Here is a 19,232-nt window from a genome sequence, read left to right as displayed (position 1 = left end):
AAATAAATGTTTACTAGGAGGATTAAGAGGAAAGTGACTGATCAGGTTTTGCTATGATGTAAATACAGCCCTTGCAGATTGGAGAATGGGCTATTGGCATGGGTTAAATCACTGATTGGGTGGATTCTCAACTCAATTCTCTCACCTCCTAAACCCTCCTACATCTCCTCTACTCCTTTTGCTAATGATCTAGCTCTCTACCTTTCTTCAAACATTTAAAAAGTTCATACTACCCTTCCTTGAAAATGGCCTTTTATCGCCCACCTGCTAACTTTTCTCCACCACATCTACCCTCCTCTCCTGTGACAACTTTCGTCCTGTCATTTAATACTGTCAACCACTCTGACCTTTTCGGAACATTATCTCTCGTACACATCAGGGGCAAGGCCCTCACTTTGTTTGATTCATATCAGACCCCAGACACGTCCAGGTGTCCTGGAACAGCCTTACCTTCCCACTCACCCCCCTTGCTGTGGTGTTCCCCAACAGTCAATCTTGGGTCATTTCTCTTCATTATTTATAACTCTGCTCTTGGCATTTTGATCTCCTTATGGCTTCTCCTATCAACTCTTTGCTGATGACACTCAGTCCGCAATCAAATACTGGATGGCATCTCACTAGCTCATGCTCAACTCAACTAAGACTAAAGTTCTATACTTATGGCGCTTCAAAACACTATTCCAGCTGTATAAGCCCCTTATAAATGAAAAATAAATAAATATATTTTGCCCATCCAAACAGGCTAGACAGCCAGTACCCCATTGCTCACTCAGTATTGTCCCATTACCAGAATAGTAATGTGTTGCATTACCCTGCATCACACTTCCTCATTACAGTACCCCGTTCATAATCGTTTGCATTAGCCCTCCTCTCTCTTCCACCTACCAGCACCCCATTTGTAATCATCTTCTTTCATAATCCATTCAATTTCCCCTCCCTCACACTACCTTGCCGCTCACGTCCTGCCTGCGTGCTTCTCATATCGTCTGTCTTCCCGCCCCCACACTCCCTCCTACTCCATGGTGCTCTCTATCTCGCCTATCTTGTCTAACTGCTTCTCTATTGACTATCCTGCTCTCCTCACTAAATCTGGTAGGAAAAAGTTTAAAAAGGACATCCTGGTCTCCAACCCAGGCCTCCCTATCGCTGACACCTACACTAGTGCCTGCTCTAAGGAAACTCTCACTGACATCCTCTTTTTCGTGCCTTCACCTGACCTATGGACCCTTCATATGGTCTCTGTGCTCTCTCCTTTTTCCTCTTCTCCCATTAATGGTGGCACCCGTTGGGATGTCCTCTTGGCCCCCTTCTGCTCCTCTAAGGCCATCATTAATGTCTACGCCAATGGGACCGTCTTGGTCCAAGGCCCTCAGGCCAACCTTCACCTCTTTGATAGACGCTTCCCTCGCCTCATCAACTTCCTTTCCTCCCCTGCTGTCCCCCCCTGTCTTCGGCTACCTTGCCTCTACCCTCCCTCCCTGCCCCCTCTCGCACTCCCACTTCACCTCCTTCTTCTACACCTCCGCAGGGCGTACCTCTGATCTGTACCCCTCCCCGGAAGTCCTTCAAGGATGGCAACCTTCGCCACGTTGCCACTCTTAACTCTCGCTCTGCCATCAAGCATTCCTCCGATATCTGTCGCCTTCTTAAGGAACTGGACCTTGAAGTCCTAGGTCTCACTGAGACATGGTTCACAGCCAGCTCTGTCACGAGCTTTGACACACTCCTACCTGAAGGTTACAAGATCCTCTCTGTGCCCAGGCCCAACCGTGCAGGGGGGGGTGTTGCCCTTATCTTCCCCGAGTGGATTCCTGCCACTGTCACTCCTACGCAGACCTACTCCTCTTTTGAATGTCTTGTCTGCCGACTCTCTCTCTCTCCTAGACATTCCCTTACCATGGCTACTATCTATCGGCCACCTGGTCAAATTTCCTCCTTCCTCTCTGAGTGGGCTGACCTCTCCTCCTCACTCCTGTCCTCTACCACTCAACTCCTCTTTCTTGGTGACTTCAACATCCACCTAGATGCCTCCTGTCCCCCCACTGGACTCTTTCGTGACCTCTGCGACTCTCTCTCACTCTCTATTCTCCCGTCTGGGCCTACTCATTCTGCAGGGCACACTCTTGATGCTCTGATCTCTTCTGACCTTCCCCTCTCTGTCCCTCTCTCCACTCCTCTCTCCTGGAGTGATCACTTACTCCTATCCTCCCACCTCACCCTCCCTACCCCACAGGCAAAGCCACCCTCATCATTGCCACCCACCTTCTCGGTCATCCGACCCATGAAGCGCATGTCAGTTGCGGCTTTCGCTGCCAACTTCTCGCCCCCCTCTCCCCCTTCGGCTGACTCCCACCCTGACACAGCCCTCTTCTTGCTCCACTCTGCTATATCTGATACTCTTGATATCCTTGCCCCTGTCATGAAAATCCGCCTGAAGCCCAAAGCCAAATGTAACTCCTGGTATAATTCGGATCTCGTCACCCTAAAACGCAAGTGCAGGGTGGCAGAGAGGAAATGGCGTGCTTCATGTTCATCCTCTGACAAACTGGCCTGCCGCCTGCTCCAAAGGCAATACCGTCTCTCTGTTCTCACCAAGAAGAGAGCCCTTATCCAAGCCCACATCTCTGCGGCATCTAACAACTCGGCTGAACTCTTTAAAATCTGCAAGGAGCTTGCCAACCCTGCTGCAGTCTCTACCTCTCCTGTCCCCTCCCAGGCCCTCTGCACTGCACTGGCCTCCCACTTCATCTCTAAGACTCAGGACATCCTGTCCTCACTCTCCTCCTATCACCTCCCCCCTCTCTTCCCTGCTCTTCCTCTGGCCCTTCTGCAGCCACCCCTCCTCCTTCCTTCTCTGCCTTTCCCCTTTTTTCTGCTGACGAGGTTTCTAGACAAGTCCAATCTATGAAAGTCTCGTCTAAACAGATTCACCCCTGTTCCTCCAAAACTATCAAGGACCACATCGACTCCCTGGCTCATTCCCTGGCTGACTTTTGCAACCACTCCTTTGCCTCTGGAGTCTTCCCATCCCCCCTGAAGCACTCCCTTGTGCACCCTCTCCTTAAGAAACCCTCTGCCGACCCCTCCTGTCCGGCTAACTATCGCCCAATCTCCATCACTCCCTTCCTGGGCAAGCTCCTGGAGAAACTGGCCATCTCCCAGCTTAACCTCCATGCTGAAGCTGTTGATAGTCTCCATGACCATCAATCTGGCTTCAGAGCGGCCAGAAGCACGGAAACTGCTCTCCTGAACATCCGTGAGGACCTGCTCTTGAACCTCAACTCCAACACTCCGTGTGTTCTCATTCTGCTCGATCTCTCTTCTGCCTTTGACACTGTCAACCATGCCATCCTACTCAACCGTCTCCGTGATAACCTGGGTATCACTGGTCAGGCTCTGGCGTGGCTGACCTCTTTCCTTTCCAATCGACCCTCCCAGGTCCAACTTGGGTCCTTCCTCTCTGACATCTTTTTCTCCACCTGTGGCGTTCCCCAGGGATCTAATCTCTCTCCCTGGCTGTTCAACCAGTATCTGGCACTCCTTGCCCACCGCATCGCCGCCCTCTGCCCCAACTTTCAGTGCTATGCGGACGATACCCAGCTCATTTTCAGGCTACCCTCGGCCTCCTCCTCTCCCTCCCTCATCTCTGACTGTCTGTCTGCTATCCAGGAATGGTGTGCTGCCAATGACCTCTGCCTTAATGCTAGTAAGACTGAGATCCTACTCATCGGCACACCCACTCCCTCCTTCCCTGCAGCTCTCTGGCCGGCCTCTCTTGGCCCTCTTCCTGCTCCTACCTGCAAGGCAAAAAACCTCGGGGTCATCTTCGACTCCACACTCTCCTTCTCTCCTCATATATCTGACGTCTCTAAGAAGTCACATTACCAGCTGCACCTCCTCAGAGGTATTCTTCCCTTCCTCTCCTTCCCCCAGAAGCTCACTGTCTCCCGAGCCCCTGTTCTCTCGAAGCTGGACTACTGTAACAGCCTCTATCTTAATCTGCCTGCCTCCACTCTCCGCCCTCTGCAACTCATCCAGAACAGAACTGCGAGACTTGTCCTTGGCCTCAAGCCCAGGGACCGTATCTCTCCAGGACTGAAATCTCTACACTGGCTCCCAGTGGCTGAGAGGATTAAGTTCAAAACCCTCTGCATTGTCCACAAGGCCTTCTGGGGCCTGGGGCCTAAATACCTTCAACTCTCTCTTCCTAAATGTCTTCCTTCCCGAGCCCTATGCTCATCCGTCTCCAACTCCCTCAGGGTCAGCCGCTTCTCGAAGCAACGAGCTGGGGGTAGATCTCTCTCCGCGGCAGGGGCCTCCCTCTGGAACAGCCTTCCTGCCTCCCTGAAACTTGAGGAGAACCATCTCCGGTTCCGGAAGCACCTCAAAACCTTCCTCTTCACTTCTGCTTTCTCTCTCCCTCTCCCCTGCTAAATTCTTCACCAATACTGCATTGATTCTGCAACTGGGCCACTCTCACCGACCTCGGTCCTGGGCCCAGTCACTCTTCACTTGCACTGCCTCCCTGGCAACCCCTGCACTGCGGGACTGTCTCTGTATCACTACAGACCCCCCAGCACTTGTCTGCACTTACCTTGCACTTGCCACCAGCTGGCCCTATTTATTTATTATTTTATTTCTATTCTACTTATTTGTACTGCACTCCCCCCCCTTCCCCTTGCACTTTTTCCCTTCCCCCTACCCCTGCACTTGCGCGGTCTGAATGACACCTGGCCTAGTAGGATCGTTGTCTGTCTTCCCCTTGTTCCCCCCTCCCTGCCTCGTCGCGCCTTGAAACACTGTGTATAGGCGCGTTACAAATGCCATATCATATCATATCATACCTTATCGAAGTAGCCCATTATTGATCTGTTTCATTAACCCCTCTTTGCTCTTACTCATCCCAGTGCCCAATTGTTCCCATCTCACTCATCATCCACCCATTACTCAAAGAGCATTCTGTTGCATTAACCCTTCCTCATTCTTCCTCGTCCCAGTAACACATTAGTAAGTAATGTCATTTCCACTGTCTCAATCTACCTCATCCAAGCACCCTATTAATAATCTATTTCATCGCCCCGGCCTCCCTCTTCTTTGACCCAATGCCTGTTAGCTCTTCCTCATCCCAGTACACCATTACATCCACCTCACCCTTCTTTGTAACTCACGCTGTATGAAGCTTCAACAATTCAGTGGTTCTTCTATGTAAAATTAATCTTTGGGAAAATGGGATTATCCCACATATGGGATACCTCTGGTATATATGGCATCCAGCATAAGTCTGTGGTTTGTGGGGCATTTGAATCGTAGTTGCTTAGGGAGCTTTGTGATTTTATGACCAACAGCGCCCAATTGCAGAGCACCTAATGAATAATCATATCCCAGATTCTGGACAGTAACTGGATAATGAACTACAATACTTATGGTTAAACTGCGTTTTGGTATTTTACTAGTAAATATGTGCACTGCTCGATGGAATAAAGAGGAATACAAAATCTGTCATTAATTTGGCATAAGGATTGAACATCTTCCTCACTTTTTGTTTACATGCCCACTGCATAATTCTTTTAGAAAACTATACCTCAAGCCTCCCTTCAATTTGCACAAAATCATTTCCGTAAATGATGCACTTTATTTGTTTAAAAAAACTGAGTGCTCAATCTAGTGCTGTTTGCTGTCCAGTTGAACTTTTCTGTTGCTGTTGGCACAGGACCCTATCTGGATTGGACCTGGACCTGCTTGGCATGTACATTGCAAGCCCCGCCCCTAAAACCAGTGCTCAATCGAGTGCTGTTTGCTGTCCGGTTGGACTTTTCTGTCACAAGCCCCGCCCCTAAAACAGGAAATACTATTTAGGCATCTGGTCACGCGCATCTGCACACGCTCATCAAGTGAGTGCTCAATTGAGTGCTGTTTGCTGTTTGTGGGCGAGTGGGAGTGAATTTTGGGAACTGACAAAAGACAAAACTGCTGACAAACTGCAAACTGTACTCCACTGGGGGTTGGGGGAACTGGAGAAAGTGCTAGAAACCTAGTACAGAATATTGCACCAGAGTGCCAGAGTGTGGGAGCAAATCATGTGCAGGAAACCATGCTGTAACCTGAGGAGATCAGGGACTGTAAATATCCCGTGAGGCATCGTAAGTCCTGCACCCCTGAGGTAATAACAGTGTTACCCCAAAAAAGAGCGACTAATTACCAACACCGAAGAAGCTGTAAAAGAGATTATGCTGGACTTAAATCTCTCATCGCAATGAATTGGTTCAAAATTTATTTAAAGGGTAATGACTCCCACCATTCCTTATGGAATGTCTGAGCAAAACTGTACCCTAGAATACCAAGAAATAGAACGTGGGAATGAGCAAGCTGATGTTGATGTTGTTGAGAAGAATGCAATTGAGACAGTAACATTTCAGTGGGGTCACAAAAGGGGATGATATCCTCTAATGTAGAGGAAATGTTTAAATTTGAACCCCATGGGGATGGAGTGATTATGTGCGAGGCGATGAGTGGAATGTACATGTCTGTGGATCTCCCATTAAATGCATGTGCTAATAAGCATATTGGTGAAATGCACGATGAGAGAGACATAGAATGTGAAAAAAAGTGTCCACTCCGATCAACACATCAGCACCAGTTCATGAATCAGGTGATATGCAGATTCAATCACAAATTGAATTAATAAATGATCAGGTGATCTTGAGAAAAGATGAGATTAAGTATTTGGGCTACCATATATCGAATGGAATATCAATCAACAAGTGGCGTGCCGTATTGATGGCAAAGTTTAATCCCCTCTTGGCCCAAATGAGAATCATCTTCAACAAATATTGTCGCTACTCTCTTTTGCCTTTGATACAATATTATACTATGAAGATAGAGCCCATTCTTCTCTATGCATTAGACACCTGCCTGTTGAATTTGGGGCCCCTTTTAAATATTCTACAGGGTAAACTTTGGAAGAACATCTTGGGGCTTCCCGGTTTCTCACCAAATGCTCTTATCACTCATGAACTAGGTTTATACCCACTAGAAGACAGACTAACTTGGCGGATGGTTGCTACCTTCTCCAAAATGATTTCCCCTCCGCCTAACTCACTCTATGAGGACTTCCAGGAAATGATAGCTGGAAAGTGTCCTAGTTCGATCACATGTGTGAAAGAGAAGATACAAGCGGTCCTAATCTCCTTGAATATGACGCAGAATGACCTGGTAAATAATCCTGTTAAAGTCAAAAGGCGTTTTTTTAAAAATTCCTGGGCCCAAAATTGTGATCGTATTGGACGCTACTCGTCCTTTACTACATATGCCTCTTTTAGACATGCAGTCGCTCCACGCCTGCCATACATACTAGCCTTTCCAGACAAAGGAGCAAGACGGCATTACATGCGGTTCCGTATGGATCTTATCCAGACGGGTGCTCGCATCAGAAATTGGAAATGCTATAGGACATTGACAAAATGGGAGGGTTGCAGATTTTGTTTAAGTACATCTGAGCCTGAAACCCTGCCTCACCTTTTCATGTTCTGTAGCTTTTTTTCCAAGCACCGAAAACGCTGCTTGGCTGACTACCTTTCGTCGTTTTCCCTGTTTGAACGTCACCTAGTATGGTTGCGATGTATGCAGGGAAACTCCAACTCCATTATATTAGCAACCGTTCGACTCGTTGTAATAATTGAAGAACATCTGACGCCACTCAATAGGACGTTCTGGAGTGGGTAAACTTTTACATCTGTGAGAGTTTGCATACTCGATGAATAGTGGGTTTTGCCACCATTGGTGGCGGTTTGTGATGCTCTAGTACCTCTACCAGGTTTGGTTAGTCTAAGATGGGTTAGTTTTATTATTTAGTATCACTGATCTTTCCTGCGATTTTGTGCTTTTGTGTCATTTCGACTCTGCGAGGTGGTGTCTCGGCGATGCAGCGATGTTACTGTGATTTTGTGACCCTATGAGTTGGTGACTTTGAGGACGCTTGTTGATGTTTTAGGTAATGTTTTAATATTTTAAAGAGATATAGATTTTAGTATTGCTTGGTTGTATAAACATCTGTGTGCTACTGTTGTATTGTAAGATTTTATATGTGTTATATGTGTTTTGTATAATTTGTAAAGGTGCAAATTTATTTTTGCTACCAAAACAAATAAATAAATAAATAAATTAAAAAAAAAAAAAAAAAAAAAAAATTGAATTAATCACTGTACCTGGAGAGTTGCCCAATGAAAACCAACAAGTGCTACACATCTCACATGTAGCTACATGGTGGATGAGGTGATAAATATTGATATAGTGGGGCGTAAGAGTTGTAATGTTGATACTGCTACTCAGCCTAAGTCACGGAGACAAGGGAAAAAGAGAGCAGTTCCAGGCATGGCCAACTGTGTGTTGGAAGAAGTTCAATGTCTGTTTCTAGGTGAAAGTGACTCTATGAGTAACCCATCTATTGAAAAGACAAAAAGAGCGAGTGATGAAAGATTAGTCAGTGCTGCATGTCAACCTGCATTAAATGAGCAATCTAAATCAAATATATTAAAGCAGGGCGAGAGAATTATTGATCAAGGTGCAATAGAAATGACTGGAACAAGAGCCCTACAACTGCAGACAATATCTTTTGCCGATTGTAATCTGCCTCTAAATTGTGCAGCAGTTCTGCGCATTCTGCATAATGTGGTCCCTTTACGGGGTATCACCACTGAGGACATAAAGATTGTAGATTAAGAGGACCATACTGAGACTATAAATGGATTAATGTGGAAGCAACCCTTGGCTATATCCTTCAGTTTGGCTATGAGTTATATAGACTGGTATTTAGTTGCCTGATTGTGCTCATTATGCTGACTAAAAACAGACCTATATTGCCGGACCCAAGTTGACAGATGATGGGTGTACAACTTCTGTTATAAGGGCAAGATTGAACAACAAAAACAAAGAGAAGAAGAGAGGGGTGAGACTCACAAAAGTAACAATACAAGGCATGAGACTGACAATATGAATAAAGTTGATGATAGCCAGGAAGGCTACTGACAATGGCTTCTGAAGGCCTCATAGGCATATTTGATCTGGTGGCACTTCAGGAAACCTGGATGACGAAAGTATGTGAAATTAATGGCAGAAGTAATGCACAGATATTTGCAAAAAGGGCCAGTTGGATGACCCAAGGGTGCACTACTAATATCGGCTCAACACCCCTGGAGTATTGGTGAGATCATGACTGCTACGACTATGGTCCAAGCAGTTAGAATTACTCATGAAACTACAGGAAGCAATGGGATGGTTGTTATAAACATCTGCAAACCTCCAAATCTAGTGACTTATAAACATGACAATACAATTGTAGCGAAGATCATTGTGGCCCTTGATACCACGACTGGTTCAAAACTCCCTCAGGGTCAGCCGCTTCTCGAAGCAACGAGCTGGGGGTAGATCTCTCTCCGCGGAAGGGGCCTCCCTCTGGAACAGCCTTCCTGGCTCCCTGAAACTTGAGGAGAACCATCTCCAGTTCCGGAAGCACCTCAAAACCTGCCTCTTTGCTTCTACTTTCTCTCTCCCTCTCCCCTGCTGAACAGCTAATATCCTTCACTGAAACTGCACTGATTCTGCAACTGGACCACTCTTAACGGCCTCGGTCCTGGGCCCAGCCACTCTCCACTTGCACTGATGCACTGGAACCCCTCTGCACTGCGGGACTGTCTCTGTATCCCTACAGCCCCCCCCCTTTCCCAGCACTTGTTCTGCACTTACCTTGCACTTGCCACCAGCTGGCCCTATTTATTTATTACTTTACGCCACTTACCTTGTACTGCACTTCCCCCCTCCCCTTCCCCTTGCACTTTTACCCCTCCCCCACCCCTGCACTTGCGCGATTTGAATGACACCTGGCCTAGTAGGATCGTTGTCTGTCTCCCCTTGTTCCTCCCCTCCCTGCCTCGTCGCGCCGTGAAACACCTGTGTATAGGCGCGTTACAAATGCCATATCACATCATATCATATCATATCACGATGCCAACTTGGATAGTAGGTGTCTTTAATGCCAGAATAGGAATGCATGTGGTAGACAACCCCCAGCTGTACCGTCCACACAAAATCGGCAAGTAAAAGCCTGGGGTGAGATGTTATATCAACATCATTTCATTATGCTGAATGGGCATTGTCCTGGTGATTAGGAGGAGGCACACACACGCATAGGTGGCAACAGTGCATCTACTATTGACTACGTGTTTGTGAATCGAGCAGCACAGGAAATGTTGGAGGATATGTCAATTTTAACTCTGGAGGATAGCGATCACATGCCATATATGTGCTTCTGAGATCTAGAACAAGTAGGTGCGAGTTGGACATGAATGGGAACATATTGCAAATAATGGGGCAAATCGCATACAATGGAATTCCACCAATCTTGCAAAAGTGAAACTCTTGACAGAAAGAGAAGTCACCCTGTGTAGCGCCCGCTATTTTAATTGCTCTGGGCAAGATGAACCCTCATCCATTGACACATTCTCAGTGATGACCTTATGTATCAAAGAAGCGATCCACAAGATAAGAAAGTATGAGCGTATATGAACGTTGGAATAGCAAAGTTAACAACAGCCATCGATACGATCATAGAATACAAGTTGCTAAATGAGAATTACGAAAACAAATCTCATATATGCTATTAGGTATTAACAGTGAGCTGACGGCGACAGAAGTTACTAACCTTATGAAAACCCTGAAATCAAGACATTGCCAATGGTTGTGGGGTCATCTAGTAAGAAACTGAATTATGGCAACATTTAGCGACATATGCAAGGTCCAGTAATAACACTGGTATATTGAGGGTGGTGAAAGGTGCAAATAAGAAAGATTTGACCACAAACAGTGTGTATGAAGAAACCTGGTGTACCCATATTGCAAATACACTATGGGCTGTAGAACTGGCAGACCAAGATGAGAACATCATATGTGGAAAATGGTCATGTAAAGCATCTATGCCTGATATTATTTTTTATTTATTTATTTATTTGCATTTGTTAAGCGCACTTGCAGCCATAAGGCATTGAGGCGCTGTTACAGAAGGTGAGAGGACTTGTGATTAACAAAGTGGGTGATCAGAGGTCTCATAGTTACACATAGATACACAATGATATGCAGGTACCGGAATACTGCTTAAGGAGATTCACATTGGGAGGCATTTTAGGCAAAGAGCCTAGTTTTCATAGCCTTGCGAAAGGCTAGGTGTGACTCAATCAGTCTGAGATGAGGTGGCAGTGCGATCCAGTGCGTGGCTGCTTGGCTGAGGAAGCTGGAGCCACCAGCACGCACCTTTCGCGTTGTGGGCGTGACAATTGTGTTGACATAGCACGACCTTAATGGTCTTGTGGCCGTGTGTTTAGTGATTCTGTGTGTTAGGTATGGGGGGGCAAGTTCATGCAGGCATTTGTGGGTGATGGTGTGGGTTTTAAAGACAATTCTCTGTTTGACTGGGAGCCAGTGAGCCTGCCTTCTGATTTCGGAGATATGGTCTCTTCTGGCAGTGGCTGCCCTCAGAGCGTTGTTTAGGGCTAGCTGCAATTTGGCAATGTTTTTGTTGGAGAGCCCAGGGAGGAGGGCATTACAGTAGTCTAGCTGTGATCCGATAATTGCCCTGGCAATGGTGAGGCAGTTATGAGGGGCCAGGAAGGGCCTGGCGGCATTGAGGACTTTAGAATAGTACGCTGAGGAGGCAGAAATAGCATTTACCTGTCTGTCCATTGATAGGTTGGAATCCAGGTAGACTCTGAGCGTCTTCACGTAGTTGGAGACCTTAATGGGAATGTTGTCGATGGTGAAGGAGGCATATTGATCTCTGAGGTTGCCGAGGGTAATAGAGCGATTGAATACTTTAAGGCCTGCAAGCCTGGATGGCACATGTAATCGATTGATCAAATGATTACCTGTTATTTGGACCCAAGCGTTACACATTCTTTTTGCAAATATAGGAAAATATGGAAAAACACCAGCAATCTGGAATGAAAACAACATTTTGTCCATCCACAAAAAAGGATGTTGGAAGGGTCCGGCTAATTATCGCAGGTTCTGTTGGACAAATTGAATGAATGGATGACAACTAACAGAATCCTACCTCCAAACCAATCTAGGTTCAGGAAAAAGTCAGGCACTACACATGATCTCCTAATTTTAGTATCTGCGGTGGAGTATGCATGGTATAGGCAGAAACTTCCTGTATATGCTGCATTTGTAGATTTCAGTGTGGCATTTGACGCTGTAATGAGGAATTGCCTCTAGGAGAAATTAACAGAATGGCACCTTCCTAAAGTGATTGTTAAACATGAATAGGTTCTTGTACCAGAACACAAGTGTTAGGGAGCGTCTGGATGGACAGTGTGGTCTGTCTAATCTGTTTTCAACTTTGAGGGGAGTCAAGCAGGGATGTATACTATCTTCAACACTCTTTAATTTAAATTGTGCTGACCTTGTGGATGCATTGTGTATCCCCAGAGCCTGCCCAGTGAAAATGGGAGCATTAATGATAGGCTGCTGGGATACACAGATGATCTGCTTTTACTTGATTACACACTCTAGTGGCCCCAACTTATGCTGGATGCACTCGGAAGATATGCAAGTAAGAATGGGTTACGTATAAAAATGAGCAAACCAAAGATAATGGCATTCCATAAGCAGAAATATGTGTCCCTTACATTTGTATGGAAGATCAACCAAGAACATGTTAATAATTCTAAGGCACTATAAATATTTAGGGGTACTAATAGATGACAAACTAAAATGGAATGACCATTGGGAAGCAAATAAGCTCAATTGTATGAGAATAGCGTATGCCATTAGTTCATTTATTGGCAGACAGGGTGGCTGGCCAATAGGAACAATACTTCGGTATCCGGTCATTGCATCAAATACAAAACATCAACAGACCAATGAAAAAAAAATTGAAAAAAATGTATCGACAAAAAACAATTGAATGCATTTTTTTCAATGGTAAAGGGTTTAGTTTAGTAACAAAAAATGTTTTAATGGTTTAAAAGGGGCGTTTGGGAGGAACCCCTAACCATAAAAAAAAATGAATTTGATGTTTTTTTTTATAGATGCTTTTTTGCCAATGGTATGGTTGTCGATGGTTTGCTTGTTGATGCAATCATTAGGACCCCAATATGCGTCAACAATTGTCCCATGTATGCTGTATGATATAGAAGTATGGGGTGACAGATTTGTAACATAACTGTGAAAACTTGAAGCAACAATTCTAAGGCTACTGTTTAGGATGCCAAGAAATCTGCCAATAGAATATATATGATTAGAATTTGAGCAAAAGTGTATTATGGTGGAGTACAAATCTAGGATGGTTAAGTGCTATCAGAAACGTGTGAGTGTTAACAATGGCACTCTAATAGTTGAAGTCTTAAAGGGATTTAGGGGATTGGATAACTTTGAACAATTTGGCAAGCTTGCCAGGCTGTTGTTACAAACTAAGACCTGGTTAAATGGGTTTGTAACACCACCTCATGGAGACGGGCAGTTAGCATCTAAAACATGGTTGAAATATTGACTCTCTGAGTTTAGTAGTGAAACTGATATCATACGGTTGGCCACCAACGTCAATAGTGGGACCTTCATTCAATACTGGCTGACATGTGAACAGGTACCAAGTTACACAGTAGCATATCTTAATAGCTTCATAGTGAGACAATATGTGCTGCTATAATGTAATGTCGCTAAACTACTTGAGATTCAAGGAGCTAACATTGGTCTCTGTAGAAGAGATTGTTTGTGTTAATTGTTTGAAGGAAATGAGATCGAGTCTATCAAGCACATATTGATCTACTGTGAGGGTTTAAATGGAATGCATAACAAATATCTAAAATATCTAAAATTCTATGATAATATGATGAATTGTGATGATAGAATAATTTTATGGGACATGTTAAATGTGGAAATAATACCAACCTCATATATCATATGGTAAATGTTTATATGTTCTGCATGGAAATATTAGGTGAGTTATGACAATTGCTTTTTTTGAATATTTAGAACTAACCCACCATGAATTGTGATGGATTTGAAGTGTTTTATAATTTTAACATGGAATGTCAAATGTCTGTATATACAAAGCCAGTTCGTCTGAATGTATATTAATAATAAATGTAAATGTTAAAAAACTGAGAAACGATACCGGACGGAACGCACATTTTACAATGTGTCAAGATAGCATGGCATATTCGGATGAAATTGTGCATGAATTTAAAGTAAATTAAAACACTGCAAATTGAATGAACTTGAAATAATACTGTGAGATTGGAAGTCATAGTTATTTTAAACAGGCAATACACAGGGCTTGTTAGGTTCTACTTTTGTACTTTATGTATATCTGTATTCTGACTGATTGTGGAAAATGATTTTTGTAATAGTTGTTTAATGTTTCATATAATTGTGGTATCGTTGCGGGATATTGATATGCTATTTATTTGTTTTTGTGTGCTTTATATAGCATGCAGCTGAAAAAAGTTTAAAGTTAAAAAAAGTAGCTAACCAATCCGTTTTGTTATTTTAAACATGTTTCATTGAATGTTCTATTGATTGTTTATCATTGCACATGACTCAACAGTTCTAGAATGTTAGAACAGAAAGTGAATATTTTTTTTAACCAATGAATCAATAATGTAACAAATAAATTATTGTGTTAATACTGTAAAAAAAAGGAGTTCTGTGATAAACTGCGTGTAGTTTTTTTTTGTTTTTTTTCTTCTCTGATTTGCAGGTGCAATTTCTTTAATGCTGTAATGCTATTTAGGAACGATGTGGGACTGCCAATTTTACTGGCACCGGTATACCAGCAATTTTTTGGTAAAATCTGGTCATTCAGGCACCCCACCAGCAAACTTGTAGTTTATTGGTGTGGAAACGTGCTGCTATACAGAAATACTGGCATGTTATTTCCACACCAGCAAACACGTAATGCGGCCCAGTATGTGTGTCAGAATAAAAGAGGGAGAACGTTAAAGCATGCCTTCTTTCTTGGCCGTTTTGGGGAAGTGAACTAAGAAGGCAGAGCATGTATATACCATTGCAAGGGTGGCATTGTCACAAGGTGCTACGTAGTTATCAGTGATACCTAGGATTGCAATCTCAAGGTTGTGACTTTCATAGTAGTCAGAGAGGAAGGACCTTTTATTACAGGGTGGAAAAGCATTCCATACCCCAATAGTAACAATACTAAAGGAGGAAGGGGAGGAAGAGAGGTGCAGAGTTTGTGTTCAGTGGTGAGGAGGCTGGGGCATGATTGCAAGTCATGATGCCATTTTTGAGTGGTGTGAAGGACCCGGTCGGAATAATAGGATGAGAGGGAGAGGTGGCAACGGTATATAGAGGAATGACGTTTGGAAAAGCCTGGAGGCTTTTGGAAAATGTGTAGGTGATTAGTACTGAGTATGAGGGTATGGAGATGCATGGTGAGGGGATGTCAATGAGTAATCTACCCATAGGGTTGGTAGCAAGTCCACTCATGATCAAGGGCAATTCAAAGCATAGAGAAGTTTAATGGGCCAATGATGACCAATCAAGCCACCAGCTGCCAGAGTATAGATTGCAGGATGTCTCACGATATAGCGTTTTCAGTATTACAGGCCACACATGACCAGAGTATAGACCAGGATATTTAGAGACTAATATGCAATAATACATGGCCCTTATAGACCAACGTCCGATAGTACTGGACCACAACCAATGAAAGTATCATATTACATTACGTGCAACCAACATATTATGTCATAGGACTGTTAATGGTCAGGGTACAGATTTCAGGGCCACGTACAACCAGCCTATAGTGTTACTGGTGCATTAACAGCCAGAATAAGTAATACAGGGTTGTTTATGACCAGCATGCAGTTCCCCATACCCATCAATTACATGACACTGACAAATGCTGCATAGTAATTACAATATAGATAATATGTTCACTACCGACCAATAGACAGTATAAAAATGGCCAATGAAGTGAACACAGTACAGTGATACAAGGTCCCTAACAGCCAGAATGCAGTAATGGATGGCCAAAATAAACTAAAAGGCAGTATTCTTGAGCTTATAATGACTTGGTTAAAGCTTGCACCTCTACGAATAAATATCATGGAGTGCTACAAAGGGGACTGCATACTCCAAATACCTGATTTTGGGTGATTAGTGTGTGGGCAATGTTCCTTTTTAAATATGTAGATGATGCTAGATTTGTAGTTACTGCTGAATGGTTGCTATCCGCTCACATAATTAAGTTTCAATAGAAGACGGGGAACTCCGCAGCCAGGCTAAGAGTGCCCTTAATTGTGCAGAGCGAAGAACCCATGCGCTGCAGAAGGAACAAAGCTCAGGCGTGCACGGGCGGTGTGGATGGCGAAAACAACAAGCTGAGCCAAGAAAGATTTCTTTTTATGAAGACGGATTTAAGAATGCAAATGTTAGCAATGCATTCAGTTGAAACTGTCATCATTGGAATCAAAAGGCAGGTGAGCTGAATGTTTTCTGCTAAACACACACACTTGGATAATCACCTATGTGGGTATAAGTGTTTTACGGCGATTTTGCATTAAATACCATTTAAGTACACAAATGATTTGCGTTAAACATTCAGACCATTCTGAAAAAATCACTTTACAGAGATGCCAGAATCAAGCGTTCGCCCCCTGTGAAGCAATCCACTCTATTTGTCAAGTTTCCAGCAGCAAATATTAATTGGTTGAAAAGGTTGTATTGGTTTAACATAACAAAGTGGTGTGTGGTTCCCTTCAAAATGTCTTGCAGGCACCCTACTGTCAAATTGCCTTTTAAATCCAATTTGATCGGGACTCCCACAGTAAATCTTTATTCTGATAAAAGCGTAGAAAGCTAATGAACATAGCATTTTCCGGGCAAATGTAAATTCAATATCCAACAGAAAGCATCCAAGCACTTCACTGTAGGGGTCTGATCCAGGATACAGCTGCTTGCTAATCGTGGCAAAAAGCTAGACTTTTATCTGGAGCGAAACCTTGCAACCATTTAGCTGTGTTTGATCTTGCAAAGGGCTTGATTTAAATCCCATTTCCAAGTGAATAACAAAACTGCAGAAGGAAAATGAGAGCTGCATTCGAATTATACGGTCATGTGTATGCATTCAAGCTAGCCAGTATACTGTGTTTAATAACCAAAACATGTTTTGTCTGAAGGAGGGACTTGTTGCTGCTCTCCATTTTTTTTTAAATATTGTGTTGGTAGTGAGGTGTTTTAGATACGCAGAATAATATGCTTACATCAAAAAGTGGTATGTTGCACATTACAAAGTTGTCTATTTAGTGCACTTCACACAACTTGTTTGAGAGCGTTAGACGTATTTAGGAGGGTATAGGTGGCACTATCAAAGCCTTGCAAATGCTACCTGACTAAGGAAATCACCTTTGCTGTTAAATGATCATGATAGGTCATTTTCCACATTTGAAATTCTTCTGGGAAAATCCTTGCACGTGGTGTTCAGGTTTCTAGGGATTAGGAGGCAGGGGTTTAGATGGTGTGGGTATGTGATATAAAAGTGTGTAGGACCCACGCCATGCATATGTGGGATATTGCATTATGTTTCATGTCTTCATGCCACTGTTTCAGTTCTATGTGAACATTTCGCGTTTTGAAGGTTGCATACCAAAAACACTGATTTATTTCAGCCAATTTTGGGTAGCCCATAAAAAGCAAAAATACCCCATTCCTGTAGGCGGTTCACCACCAAGGCTTCAGGTAAGCTATTCCTCTGCCCGCTCCCTCACCCACCCTCTCCTGCACAGGCAGGATTTGTTAGAAGTTGGGGGGTATCACCCCTCAAATCCCTCCTGTATCAGGTGCTGTCTCCCACACAAGCTCCCTCACCTGTAGCTGCCAGGTTTCCCTGTTACATGCAGAATCTTTGAGCCAGTACAGTTTTTTTCCCGCTCACTTTGCATGTTGGGACTTGTAGGCCCACCATTGCAATGGGAAAACAAAACTACATATTCCATCATACAGTTGGAAGCAAAAACAAGGACTGGCACAAGGTGTCACACATGGAACTGGGAAACGTTTCAGGGAAGGGTCGGGTGGCCCTCAAGCCCATATCGGCTGCTGGGCACCCATGGCCAGGGGAAGGGGGTTGCAGCAGGCTAAGCCCAATAGGGTCTGGCCTCAAGGCATTAGAGCCTAAACCTTGGTAGTAGTCTGGGGCCCTTCTGGGGCACCCAAGTGAATAGGCAGCACCTCTGGCCCGGCGGGGCGTGTTAGAGCTTTTCCGTCTGGGTGGGGGCTGGTACATGGCCGGGTTCGGTTGTGAGCACTTGGGCTAAGTTATTGCAGGATGCGGACCAGTAATGTCCCAACCAGCCTTGTGGAACCATTGCCAGGACCTAGAACTCCCACTGACTGCCTTCCCATATGCCTGGGTGTCCAGCTGTTGCGTTTGGTGGTACTCTCATTCTGCTCTGACCCTCTGGGCCTGGTTGGTTATGGCCCCATGCTCTGTGATGCCAACCCAGGGAACCCCGGACTGCCTTGTGGAATCCTAGTTGGTCTTCCTTCGGACTCCCGTTGGAACCCCATTTCCTGCATGGGCCTCAGCTGCCCGCCTTGCCCTGCGCACTGGCCCACTGAGCACCACCTGCACTGGGGCCCCCTGGCCACCTCAGGGGGTTGTTTCACGCCTTCTTAGGCCACCAATCCAGGTGCAGAGGAGGCATCATCCTTCTGCACCACACAGTCGCCCTAAAGGACGACACTTCCCATCAACTATTAAGCCCCACCGAAGTGGGTCTTATGGAGTCTGGCCAGAGACAAATGTAGAATTCAGCCGGGCCATCCAAGACTGGAGCCATCCGGTCCAACCACCAGGCCAGATAGCCAGTTAGGTCCAATCGAAGATCCAGATGACCAAGGCCATCCTGCCTGACCAAATGCCGGGTGGTCATGATGTCATTCCTGTCTTTAGGCTACCTTCCAGGGTCCAGGGCTTAAGCTGCCACTTCAACTCCCTTGCGCCTCCCTTGCGCCAATGCTTAAGCCTCCATCTGCAAACCACGGCCTAGCCTCTCTTCCCTGCCTCCCATGGTCTTGATTCTGCACCTATGCCACTGTGCCACTGGCTGGGCCAAGGCCATTTGGTCTGCTAGGCTGACCAGAAAGGGAGTGTAGACTGATTCCTGGCCAACCCAAACACTGCTGGTTGCATTTAGGGTGGGTTTGAAATTCCTGTATGC

Source organism: Ambystoma mexicanum, chromosome 5p (genome assembly GCF_040938575.1).
Source record: "Ambystoma mexicanum isolate Mex_15411 chromosome 5p, UKY_AmexF1_1, whole genome shotgun sequence".
NCBI classification, from domain to species: domain Eukaryota; kingdom Metazoa; phylum Chordata; class Amphibia; order Caudata; family Ambystomatidae; genus Ambystoma; species Ambystoma mexicanum.
The sequence above is the reverse complement of the archived record's forward strand: the minus strand, read 5'-3'. Positions refer to the sequence as shown.